Raw genomic sequence first — 19,419 nt, forward strand, 5'->3', positions numbered from 1 at the left:
AGTCCTGACTGCACAATCCCTCTCCTCCTGACTAAAAGGCCTTTGTGAATTTACACGCCTGTTTGTCCAGCTGGGGGTTTCAAAGGAGCCAAAACCAGCCCAAAGGACAGGCAGCCTCACAAGCCCCTCTGGCCATCCCACACACAACACTGAACTCAGTTTCATTTACTTTTTCCTTCTCTAGGGCCCCGATCATTCCAATTTTTAATCAGCATTTCTAATGGACGTTGGGTAATTTGCTCCCTTTTCTTCTGGTCCCGGGGTCTGTCGTCTGACCCACCTCGGAATTTCACTCCGGCAATTCCTACAGCCCTCGGTTACCCGTAAAAGTGTCTTGCAGGGGGCTGGGGACCTGTCACCCCCCCGAGTCCTATAGGACTCGCTTTGGCCCTTCCCTGACGAGTCGCTGGCGGGAGATCGGAGCCGCGGTCAGAAGAACCTCCGCACTCGCTTCGGAACCACGTTCCGTCTCAGTCGCACTCTCACACACACAGGCAACCGAATCCCACCCAACCCGACGCTACACGCAAAATACTTACGACTCTGTCGTCTTCACTCGGCCCCAACCCCATGGGCCGGGCCGACGGACACGGCTCCTGCCGGCCTCGCTCGGGCAGCCGAACGGAACCCGCCTCACGCCGCACGACTGGCGTCTCCTTTGGGTCTCTGCGCGCACAATTCCGGGCACAAAAACCTGCTGCAGCTGGCAAGGGAGCTCGTAAAAATCCGATTCTCAGGTTCAGGATGGCGTTAGTCCCGACCCGAGCAGGAGCCACCGAATGGCGCGGCGCCCCTCCTAGATCACCTCAGCGTTCAGTACTAGAGCCATCCCGGACGAGCCCCCAGCTGTTACAAGTGACTCGGTCCCAAACAGGATTAGAACCAAACGGAACGATTTATTAAACGAACAAAGGCGAGCAGACGGCACCGGGCTGCAGGCGCAGCGCCGGGTGCTGCGGGAGGCTCCGCTCCGCCAGGCTCCGCTCCGCCAGGCCGCACCCCGTACAGCCCCAGCCCCTGGCTTAGATCTCTTCCAGGGCCAGCACCGCCCGCAGGCCCCACTGACAGGCTGGAGCGCCCGCCAGGACACCCCCACCAGGCATCCTTTAGGGCAGCTTTAGCTTTTGTCTTGCTAACAAAGTCAGGCAGCTGGTTCTGCAGACTTGAGGCAGATTTCAGGAGCCTTCCTATTCTTCTGTTCCTCTTCATCACCTCCTCCTCAGAGACAAGTTGTTTCTCCTCAGGTATCACAATGCACACAATGTGCTAACACTGTGGTCCTTTAGGCAAAGCTTTGCACATCCTTTATCTAGTTTGTTGCTGCTTCAACATCCTTCATTCAGCACATGCAAGAATCTTAAACTGTCCCTCCCAGGCCCCTGGCCATACAAGGGTAGGTCATGATGCACCCCCAACACGATTCCATATTAACACGAATCAGATGGACATATATCACACTAGGGAAGCAATTGTACCAGCTGGAGCATCTAAACATTCCAAGAGCAGAAGTTCACCTCGAGGCTGTTAAATGCAGCAGAGCTTTGAGGCTGCAGATACCTGTCGCTGGCTGCAGCGTAACACGGAGCCAGGAATCTCCAGGGAGGGAAAGTTGCCCTTAAATATTGCTTTGAAGTTTCAGTGAGTGGGGGTGGTGGCACGAAGCCTAATGCGGTCACTGGACTGCTGTCAAGTGCTGGCTCTGCCGGAGACCCCATGGCCAGGGCTGGAGACCCCATGGCCAGGGCCAGAGACCCCATGGCCAGGGCTGGAGTCCCCATGGCCAGGGTCGGAGACCCCATGGCCAGGGCCGGAGACCCCATGGCCAGGGCTGGAGACCCCATGGCCAGGGCCGACTCACCTAAAGCAGTTGGATGGCAGGTTTTCTGGCACCCCCATGGCTGCAGTCATTCAGCATTTCCAACTCACTGTTCCATTTCAATGTGTTAGAAATGCCAATGGTCCTAAAGAAAGGACTTGAGGTAGAAACATTAGTGAAACAGTAATTTATTATACATTCCTGCAAGAGCGTGTGACCTAACTAAGTAGGCACACCTTTGGTCAGAGTTTGTAGCACTGTGGAAAATGCTGGGAAATGTTGCTTTTGCAAATTGAAAAGGGTTATTGTATTTTCTGTAGAAGAATTTATATATAGAAACTCTTGATTAACTGAACCAAACTAAACTTTATTGGTGTACAGAGCTGTAACAACAATAGAAACCAGCCACCACCAAAACCAAAACCAAAACCAAAATAGCAACAGCTCCTAACAGTGCACAGAATTCTATCAGACGGCATCTGCAACCCTGCGAGGAGAAGCATGGGGCCTCTGCCTAGAAGGAAAGTGTTATAAATTGAGACTACAATGGATCATAATCCAATTAGAATTTTATTAATTATAGCAAGTAGAATATGAGCAAAGACAGCGCTGGACGGCAGGAGAGTCTGCGCTCCGCCAACTGCCGTGCTGATCAGTTCAAACAGTCCCTTTTTATATATTTTTTACTTCCGTGTTCATGAAGTAGTGGAGGTACTCTGCGCATGCTTCAGTTGTTGTTAGGGGGTCGTTTTCTGCCTCTTGGTGGTCTTTGAGGCCGGAGTAAGAAGTCTTCCTCCTTTGTCCTATCTGTGGTTCCTGGACATCTGGCGGTTATCTTGCACAAGCGGTATCTGGTTTAGTTTGTGTAAGCAATTGTGGTTATCTTATCCTGGACAAGCGGTGTCTGGTAGCTTGCATAAGCAATTGCACATTTTTGGTAGCTGCTGGCATAAGTGATTTCATATTAAGCTTAGCATAAGCCTTAATAAAAAATACTCTGGTCCATAGTTCCTCACAGTTATTTTTACAAAATAAGATGTGGTGACCGATTTCGAAATGTGTCAGCAGATGTTGTGACGGGTTTCGAGATATAAGTCAGCAACCTCCCTGATATTAGAACTAATATTAGAAGCTAAGTGGTTTCCTGTCATTCATACCTTGTTTCAATGAACAAAATATTAACCCATTCACCACAGTATCATTACTTGGTTGAAATACTGATTGCGGGAAAAGACTTAGACGTTGGAAGTTTGATTGATGAGTGAACTGCATTTGAGAAGCAAGGGGTTCCAGGGAAAATTCCAAGGAAGCCAGTGTGAAAATATTTGGATGTTCAAAAGTTGCCTGAATTGTTTCATCAGTCTGCTAAGGTGCTTTAGCTACAATACCACTTCTTTGTTTACTGAGGCGAAAGGGGTTGCACAGTCACCTGGACTGTCAGCAATTCACCAGCGGCCTTGCCCCTGGCCTGAAACCTTGTGGCACAGGCACACGGGAGGTTTTGGACGGCACAAACGCGGGAATCTGGTAACCGTGTCCAATGCCATGTACCCCGTGAAATCAAAATGGACAACAGCCCAGGATATACAGCACAAACAATACAAACCTCTTTCCAATTGTGGGACATTACCTATGTTACAGGGACACCACATTGGCCTGCAGGTCAGGCCATGGTGGAACGTATGAATCAAACTCTCAAGTGTTTTTGCTTCACAAACAAAAAGGGGGAGAGAAGGACATCTCTCCAGCTGATCAATTAAACAAAGCTCTGTATGTTTTGAGTTGTTTATGTCTGCCACAGAACAGCTTGGTACCTCCAATGTGAAATATGCAGGAGGTTTAAAAGGAGGTTTAAAAAAAAAAAAAGAAAAGATGAAAAGAAAAAAAGTCAATGTCAAGTGTTAGTAAAAAATTAAATTACAGGTAGTAATTTGGGGAAAGGAGATCTGGCTGTGTCATTACAGATGCCATGGATCCAGAAAAAAGCAAGCCTGTGTGAACCAGGCGGAGATCCTGATCCCAGTAACTTATGTCAAGTGTTCCAACTGCAGCCACAATGGACTATGAGTTTTGCTGTGGGACATATGGAACTAACTAACAGTCTTTGAAATATGTATGTATTTATGGTAAATGAAAATTAGGGAAATGGTGATTTCTGCACAGCCTAAGAACACAGACTGCAATGGGTGGTGCCTGCACGAAAAGGTGAGGCTGGTGTTATCTGACTCCTGAAACTGTCAAGACACTCAGCTGCAGGTGTGGATTCTGTAAGACTTTACAGAATCAAGCAGCAACTGATTTTTGTTGCTGGCTCACAGACATGGTTGTGAAAATTTTGAAAGGCATGTGCTGCATGAATGTGTCCACTCTCAGTCAATCCATGCCAGCATTCAGAAATTAATAGATCAAACACAAAAGATACAGGAAAATGGATTCTTTGGATTGGACAATTGGTTTCAGGAGTGGGGAATTTCAGGATGGATATTGTCAATGGTCAAATCTGGATTACATAGTCCCTGACAATATCCTTGAATTTCCTATGAAACAGCAAAGTTATTCACAGTGAGAAGTATTTGGTGATCACATCTTCAAAACACTACGGCCTTGAAGGCAGAGGTAGGGACTGCCTTACACCAAGGAGGAGTTGTAGGAAGGTATTTGGAAGTAACTGAACATGTCGTTATTATCCATAATAAATGGTCAACACAGAAGGTGTGCAGATAACTTTTAGACATAACAGATAAATTAACAATGCAAACAGTGTGTGTAGCCAATTAGTAGTTTTTAGCTTGCTCCATTTTACAGTGTGGTTTTTCATTTATGGGATGTTTTTTAGATTTAGTTATATAAGGACATAGGGTTTTTTTGTAGATATTTTCGCCTTAGTGTTATTTTTGACAAGTCTTGCAAAAGAAAATATCACTCTCAGTGAAGGAGGTTCTTTTTGCTTAACAGGAAGGGGGAGATGTGTCCTCCACGTCATGACCTTGTTTCGATTATAAATGTAGGAAAATTCTGCTGTGTCCCCCAGATGATGAAGGGAACACAGAGCCTGGGTTTCAGTCAGATCTCTGCATGCCAGGTGAGTGTAACTGGCTTTATCCAATAACAGAACTGTTGAATTTTGTTCGGAATGCAGCTTCGAGCTGCTTCTCCAAACTGTTCATCCTCAGTGAGTGGGGTTTCAGTTATACTAAGAATGTGCTTGTCTGAAATGTTTGCCTCATCAGATGAGCTGAACTGTGCTGCAGATGGCCCATGGATTTATTTCCTTGTCATGAATCATGAGGGGTTTGTCAGTGAAGTAAACTCCTCAAATACTCATTTCATGATGATCTGTAATGCCTGTTTGTCCTTTGCAGCTACCTTAAAATGAGATGTGTGTGCCTAAACTATCACAGGTAGTTTTTTGTTCTTCTTGTGAGCCTTAGAGAGAGCTCTTGGAAGAGCTCAGAACTATTTCTGGACTTCTACAGAGCATTTGCTTTTTATGAAGTATGGGAAATACCTGTACTGACCTTTGTGCTCCTTTAGATTGAAAAATAACAAATTCCCACAGGGAGAATTTTCCAGACTTTTTCTTTTCCTCCTGGAGCTGTCAGTGTGTAGAAAGGGGGTTGAGCACTGTGTAGGTCCAGAAGGGCAGAGAAGATAGAGGATGGTGAACAGGGACTTTGAATTATTCTTCAGCAAGGAGGTTAAGTCCAGAAGACTAATTTTTACAGATCTCTTCTTCCCTGTAGACTTGTTAATCTAAAGTTATCAGTGTATTAGTGATGCTCTAAGGAAATGTTGAGTGCTTAATTGTCCTGGTTTTGGCCAAGGCATTAATGCATTAGGTTAGTCTAATGTTCAAATTTGAAGAAAACTGTACTGGTAATAGTTTCTTTAAAACCAGGCTTTGTTTGGCATTGGGCTGATGATGGTCAGTAAGAATTGCTCTAGTTGCTGTTGCCCTTTTTGAAAACATGCAGCGTGTGATTATTTAAATGTAGTTCAGTATTTTCCATCTTGGAAATGAAGAACCTATGAAATGAAATAATTTGATGAAGTATTTTCAAGTTACAAAGAGAATCTATAAGATGTGATGACAGTTGATTTCTATTTTTAAAAGTCCTGTACCACAGCAAGAAAGGGAGACTTATTTTGTCCAAGGATACACTTTGAACTGTAAGTGTGTAACACTTCATTGCAATGGTTTAATCTTTGCAGGAGATCAATGGGATCACTGCTGCACTGGCTGAAGAGCTCTTCCACAAAGGTAAAGAACCTGCAAGAATTTAACTGGGGATGGTTCCCTCCATGTGCATGCGTGTGTATACCTGTGAGATTTAATCTCCAGACCATGAGATCTGAGTCTTTCACATCAGACTGAGCCTTGTTCTTCCTCTTCACCTGTTTCTTGCTGTTTGTGCTTTGATCCAAGCTGTATTTGAGGAGGAACTGTCACAGAAGCACAGCTGCTTTTGGAAATAAATCAGAAATTGATGAATTCCTTGGTATGTTTTAGTGCAACCAGTCAGGAAGTTTGTGTCATTTCAGTGAGCCTTGATAGAGTGTGTTGAATGCATCACTTCACCTGTCTTAATGTTGTTCTTCCAGAATTCAGGAAACATGAGACCTTCTGGTCAGTTAATGAAAGGATGTGCTTTTCTGAGGCTGAGAGCTGAAAATGAAATGCACTACTGCAACATCTCTAAGTGGCTCCCCAGGAGCAGGAGGCGTGTGAAATGATTAACCCATGCTGGCTTTGTTTTGAGGGACAGGCTGAATGCTGTGCTGTGATTCTGGCTGGCTGAGGTGATAGGTGAAGCGTGGTTCAGATTGTTCTGGCACAAAATTAACTTTAGGTGAAGCCACTTCAGAGGGGGCACTCAGCAAATTGTGGAACACTTTAAGGAAGGTCCTGAAGAACTGTTCCCTGACTCTGTAGTGCCTGTAGCCTCACTAGTGCCAAAATCATTGATGTCTGACCGCTGTATGTGAGTGGAACCTTGTGGTGATGTGCAGCTGGACTCTGGGACTTGCTCCCACTGAAGCCAAAGGGAGTTTTACTCTTTGGAGAACTCTGCTTATCAGGAAAGCCGATGCTCTCCTGTCTGTCAGGTCAAACTGGTGTCCTTAAAAGGAAGAGGAGGAAGATGTTAATTCCACGTGTGCATGTATTCTGACTGCTGTAATCCACATTTGCTCTTGGGATGCTGTCAGAGGAGGCTTTTGGATGCTGTTTCCTAGTGTTCCTGGAAAGAAATGGGATTGTAAAAATATTGCCAGAGAATGCATTTCCTGCCCAGGGAGCTTGCTCTGGTGGTAGTGTGGTGAAAGTCCTCAGACTGTCCAAGAAGATGCTGCAGCTTTGCACATCAGCAGCTTAGCAAAGGATGTCAGGTCTGTCTGTTAGATGGTAGGTGCTGCTGCTATTGAACTTAGGGATATCTCAAAGTTTAGCAATTTGTATGTTATATAAATGAACTTTGTCTGGTTCCAGCCCTGTTAAGAGGGAAATTTGCCATTAGTTGCGTTGGGAGCTTAAGGCTTGAATGCAGAGAGTGCCTGTTTGAACACTTGGGTTATTCTGGTGTTAAAGAAAATTTATCTGAATTCAGTGCTTCTACTTTAGAAGCAAAAAAGACATTGTTTTGGTGCCTTAATCATGAGCTTAGAATATAAATGATAGACATGAAATCCCTGACATTAGGTTTTGCAGGTACCATTTACTCTTTGGTAACTGGGGCAGCATTGTGTTCGATACCATCATCCTGTGTTTTTCAGGAGAGCAGCTCTGAATGGCTGGAGAAGTCTTCAACATCAGACCCTTGCAGCCATATGCTGTCACTCAACAGTTGCTGCAGGGGAAGCCTACGTGTGCTAATGGAGATGCCAAAACTGATCTAGGTCATATTCTAGATTTTACCTGTCGACTCCAGTATTTCAAGGTGAGCCATGTTTGCACAAGTACTGTTGGTGTTTCTGCCAGAGTGATGGGATTCTTGGCATGCTTCTGGAGCCTGGTTAGAATGCACAAGATCTTTACTGGCAGTAAACACCTGTAAGCATTTAGAGCTGGGTGTTAAACAGGTGCTTATTCTACCAACCTTCAACATAGTTCTCTAAGAAAGATGTTGATTCTGCCATGTGATGTCATCTCTTCAGCGGTGCCCTCTAGGGTTTCTGTGACAGAGCCTTACTGGGTGCTAATAGGCATGGGGAGGCAGGAAATATTCATTTCAACCTTGCATTCTTTGACAACACTATGGCTAGGCCAGTGTATACAGATGCATACATGCATGTGTGTGTAAGTCCTGTCCCCTTTCTCACCTTTAACTGTATTGGAAAGTTTAAAAAAACCCAAACCAAACTAACAAAACCATCAGTTTTAGAGATGAGTGGCCCAGAATTTCTAGGAAAAATGCCATTACAGAACAAATGTAAAATGGCCTCAGATAATTTTTGTCTGGAACCAGTTTGATATTTTGTTCTTCTACCAAATCAGTGAATTACAAAGACTTTTGCTGAGTAGCTTTTTTAACACTGCTTGCTACAGGTCAGTGTCTTTTCAGCCCTTTTATTACATGAAGAATTTCCTTGTAACTGTGTGGTATGTTCAAAGATGAAACGAAGTAGTGGTTTGGGGAAGGTGCACTGGAGGGCTTGGGAAGTTTAGAAAGCAAAACTGCAGCTCTACTGCTATTCCTGTGGATCTTCAGTTGCCTTTGCCATCCTCTGTGTGTAGAACCTGTTGTTCAGAGGATTCTCTGGGTGGAGAAGAACATATGATTTAGAAAAATATTATATACAGCATATTATTTAGAAAAATACTTGAGAGTTTCTGGCCCTTCTGAAAGCTTGTGAGTGGGAGCCTTCAGAGTTTATCAGATATATGTAAGACCAAAAAAAACCCCCAAACCTTAAGAGATTTCTCCCAAAATTTTATTCACAGCAACCAGAACTGCAACCGCCTGCCTTTTGCACTGGTGCCATGTGCTCTGGCCAGAATGCTATGGGCACATGGGAAAACTAGATGCCTTTTTATGAGATGGTCTAATGCTTTCTTCAAACCCATCTTGTCAGTGCCTTGGACTTCATCCCCTGGCTTTGATTGGAATGTGCTTCTGTTACTCCTCGAGAGCTGAATGCGTGTGGCTTCTTCTCTGGGCTGTGATTTGGCAAGGCTGTGAGGAGCGTACCTTTCACAGTCCCTCTCTTCCTTCCCATTCTCCAGCCTGGGTTGGCTGCCAGTGTTTGGGACTCCCTCCCTGTGGATCTAAAATCATTCTGACACACTCAGCTCCTGCTTTAAGACCTTTAACTTTAATCTGGGTGATGATAAGGCTTAGGGATCTTTCTTCCATAAGGTCATTTGGATTTCTTGTGAAACAATGGGCTTTCACCAAAGATGCAGGTAACATATTTTTAGGGTGCTTGTCTTTAACAGGAAATCCTGGTGCCAGAGGCCTCTGAGTTTGATCAGTGGGAGCCAGAGGATACAACTTCAAGCTGTCCAGTGACAGCAGTTATCCCAACTTGGAGAACTTTGACAACCTTGGATATGAGTCACAACAGCATCTCTCAAATTGATGATTCAGTGGTAAGAAATCTTTCTTCATTTGTGTGTGGGGGGAAAGAATGGCTGGTCTTCTGTGTCACATGACTCAGCAGGGATTTTGCAATTTCTTCATGTATCTCTCTTCTGAAAGATTTCCCCTTGCACTGTCCGTGCTTGAGCTCCACAAGGTAATGATGTGGAGATCAATGCACTGCTCAACTTACTCTGATTTTTAGTTCTGTAATCTTTATCCAGGGTTCTGTGTAATACAGACAGGCCTGTTTGAGCTGGAAAGGCCTCTTAATGAGTTTGATCTGTAGTTAGTGGGGCTAAACTGGGGGCAACTTGCTTGTCTTCAGTGAGAACCCAGGTTTCAAATGCAAACGTGACCGTGCTCATCAGAGTAATCTGGTTCTCTCACGAGCAGGAGTCTGCACTCTGGCTGCACTAGAATGGGTGCAGAACGCTTTTTACTGCTGAAAGCTGAGAAGAGGGTCTGTGCCTTGGAGAGTTCCTGCCCTTTGCCTGTTAGTTGTTAGTTGGTTGGTGAAGGAAGTACAGCCAGGTTTCTAAGCTAAAATGCATTTAACATGTGCACCTTTTCCCTTCTAGAAATTAATTCCCAAGATTGAGTTCCTGGACCTGAGTCACAATGGGGTGTCTCTGGTAGAAAACTTACAGGTAAGGGATGCTTTTGAAGGTGATGTTTGCCAGGCTGCCCAGGACCTTCCAAGACAGAATCCTTTTGCTAAAGGATTTTGCCACTCATCTTGCAGAGAAGAGTTTAAGCCCAAATAGCTTCCTAGCATCAAGCCCTCGTAAGGGTGCATTTCTTACTTGCCAACACTGACATGCAACATGTAGTTCTTCACTAAATTCAGTCGTTGCTGGCTGTGTCAATGGCTTGGGAAAAATAGAGTGGAGGAAGTTCCCTTTCCTGCAGGCTTAATCCTGTGTAATGAGCAAGTTCATGTTGTGTTTGTCAGCTGGGCAGCATCCAGCATGAGCAAATGGACAAGCCTTTGATATGGTTCAATTTTAGCAAATTGGTGTGTGACCTGGATTTTCTGTGCTCTCGTAGCATCTTTACAACCTTGTTCACCTGGACTTATCCTACAACAAGCTGACATCGCTGGAAGGTGTTCACACAAGACTGGGAAACATCAAAACTCTGAATCTAGCAGGAAATCAGCTGGAAAGGCTGTGTGGTCTTAACAAGCTGTACTCTTTAGTCAACTTGGATCTGAGCAACAACAAAATCGAACAGGTAACTACTGATTTTAGTGTCAGATTGCTTTAGAACACAAGTGATTCCTGTTAGAGGGTGAAAGTGCAAATAAAGTGGCTGGAGAGAATTTTTTTTCCTGGTTACTGTTTGTATGTAATTTAGTCAAGAAATGCTTAGACTGTGGTGGTGTTCTCATTTAGCCAATCTGTGTATTCATCCTTTTACTGAAAAACTTTCAGATTGATGAAGTAAAAAATATAGGAACCCTCCCGTGCTTAGAAAAGGTGGTGTTATCCAGCAACCCACTGAGCATCATCCCTGACTATGGGACCAAAGTACTGGCTCAGTTTGGGGACAGGGCTTCAGAGGTATGTAAGAACAGCTTTTTCTTTCTAAAGCCTGGTAAGGAAAGTTGTGTGAATGCTCTACAAGCCTGAGGAGTTTTTAGTGGGGGTTGGAGTACGTCTCTAGAGAATGGAACCATGTATACGCTGCTGGGTGTGCTCCTCAGATCTAAGGGAGAGCTTGCCCTGCTTTCACTGGGTAACAGGGTGTTCCTGTTGGAAGGTGCTTGTGCCAGTGGGGTGTGGAGCTTCCCAAGCACTTCTGAGTTTGCATTCAAGTCATGAGGTCTGACGTGGTCATTACCTTGTTTACAGGGTTACAGACATGCACAGCATCTGCATCAAACTATTTATTTATGACATAAGTAACAATAAGTTACAGAGCTGCCTTGTTTTCTGTATTTCTGGATGTTTTTAACATTTTTAGGTCTGTCTGGATAACACTATCACCACAGAAAAGGAACCAGACACAGTGGAAGTGCTGAAAGCCATTCAGAAAGCCAAGGAGGTGAAACACAAACTGAGCAGCTCTGATAAAAAGGTGAGTTGGGTGCTGTGAGAGCAGAACGTGCTGGGTACAAAAGAAGCCTGTGAGTCCTCTCCAGATTGGCTTTGAGCAGAATTCCTTAAACTCACTTGTCATGGAAGTGTGTGCAGTGTTTGTGCTTTACTGCAGTGTGAGGTTTGAACATCACCTCTTTCTCCTATTTAGATTTCAATGCAGTTTCAGGATGTTCCTTTTTCTGCTGGCTTGGGATAGAGGAAGTGGGAGGAAAAGAGAAAATGGCCTAATGGTACACACAATAAATATGCAGCTGACCTCAACAGCTGTATTTTCCATCTTATACAGAGAGTGCTGAGGTGTGAGATCAGTGCTTGTGTTGCAGAGGACTGAAATGATTTTCCCAGACTTTCTTCTTGCGAGTATTGAGCAATGGGAAAGGATCAGAAGTCTGAATTGTCCTGTTCTCCTGTCTGCTGTGCAGTGGGTTAATCTTGTTCTGGAAATAAGTTGTATTATCAGGAGCTGTGATGCCCCTGCAGCCTAAGAATCCTGTTGTCGTTGTGGTTTGTGAAACTTGCTGCTGGTTTTGTCAGTGCAGGGATCAGTGATCAGAATGACTTCTCTAACCGAATTCTTAGTGGAATTCTGCTTAGTGGGAAATGGGAACTTGAGAGGGTGTGAGCACCAACGTGTGGCACCCCTCAGAAACCCAACACATTTGGTACTAATGTTCTTTTTACTCAAACTGGGAAATCTTTGTAGACTTAGTGCAGTTCAGGTTCTGACGTGTCCCGTGTGTTTAGGATTTTTCTTTAACTATTGCCTACTTTCTTTATTAGATCAGTGAGGACTCCAGGCTCACCGCTGCCAGCTCCAAACCAAACTGTTCTTCTGTTCCTGTTCGTCCTTCCTCTCCCTCTCTGCCTCGTCCTGTCAGCTCCAGCCAAGGTAATCATGTATGTATCCTGCTGCTGGGCTGAGCCTCTGGGTTCTGCGTCTCTGGGCTGCACTGATGTACCTGGATGTTCTGTGTAGGGATATGGGGCTTATCAAGACAGAGCAGACAGACCCGGCAGCTTTGGCGTAGTGCAAGTGCCATGTGACCTGGCAAAGCTGCCCTGATGTTCACTGTGGTGTTAATTAACTCGAACAGAAGTTGGGGCACGGGGATGCTTTTACTGCAGAAAGCAGCAGCAGAGGACTGTATCTCTCTTGCTAGTCTAGATACATGCCTTCATGGGAACTGTGGCATCTGTAGGCACGTTCTAAAACTGCTTCTCTGCTTGTTGGTCTGCACAAGGGGAGCTGGAGCATCTGTTCCATTCCTGCTGTTGGCAAGGGCTGTGTTTCTGTCAGGCCAGAATGGAGGTCAGAAAAGGAGATGAGTAAGAGGCAGTTCTGGAGTTTGGGTTCAGACTGAGCCTGTGATTTCAGCACACTGTTGTGTTCCACAGCACCTGCTGACCTTACCTGAAAATCCCATTTCACTGGATGCTTCAACCAAGGGTACCCACTGCATTAGAACGTAGAACAGTGGCGTGTCTTGCATCTTCTGCAGGGGCCCGTGGGACTGACTGACTGGGAAATTCATGTGTGTCTGAGAAGAGATAAAGATGCTTTTGCTTTTGCCTGAATGAAAGCTTAAAATGCAGTAGGGTATATCTGGTTGGGGACGACTTTGTAACCATTTAGAAAAGTGATGACAGTCTCCATAATTTGGGGCGAAACAGCTTACTCTTACCAGTGAATTGGTGGGTGGGGGAAGAGGTCTTTGGAAAGAGTCTGTTCCTGGCATTTCTGCAGAATCAGTAGAGGTCTTAGATCACTCAGTAAAAATGAAGTGACAGCGTTTAAATTAAAGGAGAAGCAATTTAGATGCAGGTTTAGTTGCTATTTATGTGCTTGAGTTGCCTTTGGAGCCCTTCTGGATAACTTTTCACCTCCAGGTGAAATGCCAGGTTCTCCCAAATTAAGCCAACGCTGGCTTTAAAGCATCAAGCATTGAAGTTGCAGGAGTGAGACAGCCTGGCTATAGGGCAGCCTGGGGTTTTATGCAGGGCTAGCTGTAAAGACGCATGCTAGCAGTGGCTGTGACTGTTTAGGTGTTACTTATTGATCAATCATCTTTTTCCATTATTGCAAATGTTTAAGGAGCACATGAATCTTGGAAAAAATACCAAGATCTTTCTGAACTACTTGGGAATTTTACAGGAAAACTGGTGTAAGACTGGGGTTACTGACTGTGGTCCTTTTCCATAAGATTCCTGTAGTAGAGTCTTGAGGAAGGGCTTTTATATTTATAAAAATAAATATAAAAGTGGGATATAAATATATAGTGGGATATTTATAAATATATTAATATATAGTGGGATAGCAAGGAGTAGGACAGGATTAGGACAGTCCTCAGCTTTAACAACAGAAATGAATTCTTTGCTACATACCTAGCTATCAAGGGTTGTTTTCAAAATACTGATTTTGAGAAGTCTATTTTTAAAAAAATGGAGCTATGCTGGGCAATTTATTTCATTGTTAGACCTGAAATCAGGAATAATGGAATTCATTTTCTGATGCACTATTTCTGTGAATTGTTTTCTCTGCAGTTTCTCTAGACACCATCTGTTTCACTAGCATTTTATTCAACTTAAACATGTCTTCCAAATGGCTTATGGCAAAGATTAAACATATATAGAGAAGAGAAATCCAGAAATAATGCTGCCCTGTTCTGGTTTTCTTGTCAATTTGAGTTTCCTTCTGGCTAACACGGTTGCTTTGTTCAAGCAGTAAATCTCTCTTGTGCTTCCTCTGCCTGAGAGATGGTTTGGTGTCATCTACTAAACTTTGCCATCAATCCAGAAAGATACAGGCAGGAGTTCTTATGCCTGAGGAAGAAGCTCACATGCAGTGGCTCCTGCAGCTTGGAAGGCCAATGGTATCCTGGACTCCCATCAGAAAAGGGGTGGCAGCAGGGACAGGGAGGGGATTGTCCCTCTCTGCTCTGCCCTCAGGAGGCCCCAGCTGGAGTCCTGTGTCCAGAGCTGGGGCCCCAGTACAAGGAAGATGTGGGACTTGTGGAGAGGGGTCAGAGGAGCCACGGAGATGATCAGAGGGCTGGAGCAGGGGCCCCTACAGAGAGAGGCTGAGGGAGCTGGGCTGGTTCAGCCTGGAGAAGAGAAGGCTGTGGGGACCTCATTGCAGCCTTCCAGTCCCTGAAGGGAGCAGAGAAACAGGAGGGAATCAGCTTTTTGAAAGGGCAGACAATGGCAGGACAAGGGGGATGGATTAAAGCTAAAGGAAGGAAGGTTTAGGACAGATATTGGGGGGAAGTTCTTTCCAGAGAGAGTGGTGAGGGGCTGGAAGGGGCTGCCCAGAGAAGGGGTGGGTGCCCCATCCCTGGGGGTGTTCAAGGCCAGGTTGGCTGGGGCCCTGGGCAACCTTGTGTAGCTCCAGGCCTGGAGGTTGGTGTCCCTGCCTGTGGCAGGGGTGTTGGAGCTCTGTGATCCTTGGGTCCCTTCCAGCCCAGCCCAGGCTGGGATTCTGTGATTGGAATTCTGTTGTTTATTTGCACGTACATTGTACACGCGTGAGCGGGCCGGCTCGAGGTAAGATCATTTCCTTGAGTGGCATTTGAGGGACAGGACCTTCTGAGCCAGGTTAAAGGTTTTACAGATCTTCTGCTTGTTTGCTTGACGCCTGCAAAAATGGGAGTGAATGCTGTGAAGCTCACAAACTGCTCTGCTGTGGCTTTGCCAGCCTGGCAATGCTTTGGTAACACTCAGGGCAAGTTTCAAGGAAATGGACCAGTTCTGTTAAAACTAAATCACATGGAGAATTCTCACACAAGATGTTGAGATTTAAATTGGTGGTTAGCTTAAAAAATGAGCTTTAGCAGTCTTCAGTGCACCTTCCAGTGCACTTATGGATACTAAAATTGTGCCTGGTTTTGTTCTGTCCTGGCTGTTCTGTGAAGAGACCCTGCAGCTTTAATGACTGATGGTCACATTTTGATGATGCAATCTTAATTCTAGTTGTTTGACAGACACTGTTAGACATTCATTTTGGTTTTACTTCAGCAATTTTAAAAGGTCTTTGTATTTCTTCTAGAAATAATTTGTGAAGAAACAGTCCTAGCCAGCAGTCTTTTGCAATCTGGTAGTTTGACTCCTACAGACTATACAGTTCCCCAGAGATGTTTTGAAATACCAGACTCTGGATGTAAAAATCAGATAATTGCTACACTTGTGTTTATTTTATGGCAGTTTTAATGTGGTAGTGTTTGTTTTTTTTTCAAGCTAATTTCTGATATTAAACTTATGTTGTTATAGTAATCCACAGCAACGGTATTTTCATTCTCTGAGCTGTTATAATTGAGAAAGGAGGTAGCCCCAAATTTGAGTGGTGGGTTTGGTCCACCTTGTACAGTGAGTGCATGATCTGAATTCACCAGAGTTGCAGAGAATTGTCGCTGTCAGGACTGAGATGTTTACCTGGCATTAGTGTCTCATTCAGTGTGCTCTGAGATGCTGAACTGCTCTCTGAACTGAGCAGTTCAGCACCTTTTGGAAGACAGGTCTCTTCCTCAGAGAGTGGAAGAACCTTCTCTCTGGCAATAGGTGTTGGCCTAATTGGTCTCCTTCAAACTCCAGCTGTTTAACTTCTGCGTTGTGATGTCATTTTTGATATAGGAAATGCCCTTCATATGCCTGGCTTCAGGGCATGAGACAGCCAGCCCTGAGGGACTCTGCCTCTGCTGCCAGCGTGGCTGGGCTTTCTCCAGGGCCTTTGCCTTTTCGCCTGGCTGTGCGCTGCTGCTGAAGTCTGTAGTGTGCTGAAAGGCCTACAGGCCACATCTGTTCTCACTGCGTTCCTGGCTGCCTCAGAGTGCCCAGCCTGAACTAAAAACCTGGTGTGTCAGCATCCTCACAGGTCAGCTGTTCAGCTGCCCACGGGTACAGCAGTCAGGACTCAGCAGGGAGCTGCTGGCCTTAAAAAGCAGGAGCCAACGTTAACTTTGCTTTTCACTTCTGCTGAAATCTGGCAGCAGCTGCCACTGCCTGATGGTTCTTTGTTCTGTAGGCACCTGCCTCTCTGTTGGATTCCTGTAAAGCACATGGAAGTGACCCCAGATGTGGTAAGTGAGACTCCTGAGCTCTGGCTTAAACCCCCATCAGCTTTTTGAGTCCCAATAGTGGATGGTGCATTTCAAACCCGGCTTTAAGGCAAACCAGTGTGTCTGGTTGCACGCTGCCTCTAGTTGTTTTCAAGCGAAATCAGTGGTAAGAGTATAAAGTCTTTGTAACCTTTGAACCCTGGAATAAAGTCAGTGGCTTCAAGCCAGTGATTTGCAAAGTGCCTGTTGGGTTTGGGAAATGGAAGATGAGCTGAACACTTTATTTTTAACTTCTGATAAATTGCACACTCCCAGCCTCTCAACCAGTGGCTGTGCACAGTATGAAGATCACAGAATCACAAGGTTGCAAAAGCTCTTTAAGATCATTAAGTCCAACTGTTCCTGTCCCAAGCTAAACCAGATCCCTGAGCACCTCATCTACCCTTTTTTATAAACCCATCCAGGGAAGGTGACTCAGCCTCTCCCTGGGCAGCCTGTGCACAGCCCCACAACTCTGCCAGGGAAGAACTTTGCCCTCCCATCTGCTCTGACCCTGCCCTGGCACAGCTTGAGCCCATTGCCTCTTGTCCCATCTCCTGTCCCCTGGCTGAAGAGACCATCTCCCACCTCTCTGCACCCTCCTGGCTGGGCAGTGGAGGTGGGGAGAAGGTCTCCCCTCAGCCTCCTCTTCTCCAAGCTGAACACCCCCAGCTCCCTCAGCTGCTTCTCAGAGGATTTGCCCTCCAGCCCCTTCCCCAGCCTGGTTGCCCTTCTCTGGACTTGCTCCAGGACCTCCATGTCCTGTGAGGAGCCCAGAACTGGACCCAGCACTCGAGCTGCAGCCTCACCAGCGCCCAGTACAGGGGCACAATCACCTCCCCAGACCTACTGGCCATGCTATTTTTGATCTAACAAATTAAATAGTTACTATGTACAGACAAAACAATGTATAGACACAAGATGATCTGAAAGCATCTTGAAAATTCAGTGGCAGGACAAAGGAATAATATGAATTAGGAATATTTCTATCAACTAAATGCTGTAAATGTATAAAAGAAATACAGAAATGAATACAACTGCAACCTATGCATTCTTGACTGTTTAAGATGTTTTATGAAATTAGGCTGATGTAACTGCAGTAACAAGATTATACCTCAAAGTTCAGAGCAGCAGCAGCAGCACCATGAGCTGTAGGTAGCTGTGACTGTTTTGAAACTCAGGCTCGTACTTTGCCTTGTTATCTCTTTTGCAGTTTGGATCCTTCAGAGGAAGAACAGCGTGCAGTGCCTGACCCCTGTAACACTGTCATCTTGCCTTTTCATTGTATGTCACACACTGCCACAAACCAAGATTTTACCCAGCACCTTTCTGCCTTGATAGTGCAGACTGTGCAGAGATCCCCCCCCTCCTGCTTTACAGAGGAGAAAGGGAGCCCTCTGGGTGACACCAAGACCACAGACAAAGAAGATGGCTCTTTTGAAATGGGGCTTCACGAAGGAGATGAGACTCCTGAGTTCAGCACTACTTCAGATCTTCGGCCCTCTGACCAGGGAGCAGTGGAGAGTGTTGCAATAGTCAAAATTCTCTGGAGTTTCTCTATTCACATTCGTAAAGGCCTCAAGCAGTTTGCTTCCTGTTTGGTTTTGACTGAAGATCTGCCAGCTGTGTTTGAGATTCCTTGTCAGGAATTGAGAGGAAATTGCCAGCACATCCCTTCTGCCTTGAAGCTGGTGCTGTCTTTTCCATATACTGATCTTCTGGAACTTGGCTTTCTCCTGCCAGAAATCTGTTTAACCCTGAAGCTGACAAATGGTGACAACTGCTTGTTTGTTGTTTCAGACCCCCAGAACCTGCAAGACTTTTATTCCTGTTTACACATGCGTTGCTCTCAACAGTACCCGTCAGTGTTAGCAAGCTCCCTGTTGTACTGTGGACCAGCAAACCTCCCAGAGTTTCTCTGCCAGCTTAGGGAATTGAATTGCATTTCAGCAGATGATGTTGAAATAAAAGGTTGTTTCCCAACATACCTTGTTTATGGGAAGAAAACCTGTGTCCAGGAACTCCTGCACCAAGTCCTGTTTCTCTGCTCCCTTCAGGGACTGGAAGGCTGCAGTGAGGTCCCCCCACAGCTTTCTCTTCTCTAGGCTGAACAAACCCAGTTCCTTCAGCCTCTCTTTGTAGGGGAGGTGCTCCAGGACCATTTGTCACATCTTAAAGGGAGGGTGATGAGGTTGGAGAAGTTCAAGTTGGAGCTCCACGTCAGCTTTTCAGAGCAGCCCCTCGGTGTGCCAGTACTGTGCCCTGAGAGCAGCGTTAAATATGTGTGTGTTTGTATCAAGATGACCACATTAAATTTAAGCAGAAAGAAATGGCAATTTAACTGGCACAGATACACAAGGCTGAGATAATCTCTAAAGGTTTGAGGCTGCTATTAAATTTGTTCCTCCTTATTAATTTGTGGCCAAGAGGATAATGAAAAACCAGCGACTCTAAAGTTGACATAAAGAGTAAGAGATATACAGTTGGCGTGGGTAATTTTATGCGCTGTCAAAGTGAAAAGGCTTTGCTAAATGTATGTAGGCAAAGATACACACTGTCATCTTAATGAGCAATTAAAAGATGGACTCCTAATAATTGAATCACGACTCTTGTCACATCTGTATTTGTTTAATATCTCCAGTTTTGGTTGAATCTGGGTTTGAGTTCCTATTTTAATCAGGTCTGATTTAGGTTCTCGGTTCAAATAACTAAAAGTGATGAGCATGAATCTTGTTGTCCTATTACCTCCTCAGCTCCTTGCTTGCAGTGAATACAATGTTCTTTTAAAAACTCGTGTTTAATTACTGCATTTAGAGAGCAGGACTGGACAAGGG

The 19,419-nt window shown here is 45.2% G+C and overlaps 1 pseudogene across 1 annotated transcript in view; it reads left to right on the forward strand.

Moving 5' to 3' along the window:
* Window positions 1-19,152, forward strand: part of LOC311195307 (nischarin-like) — a 441,558-nt pseudogene extending 422,406 nt beyond the window's left edge. The window contains exons 8-15 of the transcript in view: window positions 9,252-9,404; window positions 9,975-10,043; window positions 10,444-10,629; window positions 10,830-10,958; window positions 11,362-11,475; window positions 12,279-12,387; window positions 15,541-15,677; window positions 17,767-19,152. The product of the transcript in view is annotated as a nischarin-like (transcript). The remainder of the gene's footprint in view (window positions 1-9,251; window positions 9,405-9,974; window positions 10,044-10,443; window positions 10,630-10,829; window positions 10,959-11,361; window positions 11,476-12,278; window positions 12,388-15,540; window positions 15,678-17,766) is intronic.
* Window positions 19,153-19,419: the final 267 nt, after the last annotated feature.

Source organism: Gallinula chloropus (assembly GCF_964237585.1).
Source record: "Gallinula chloropus genome assembly, chromosome: 10".
NCBI lineage: Eukaryota > Metazoa > Chordata > Aves > Gruiformes > Rallidae > Gallinula > Gallinula chloropus.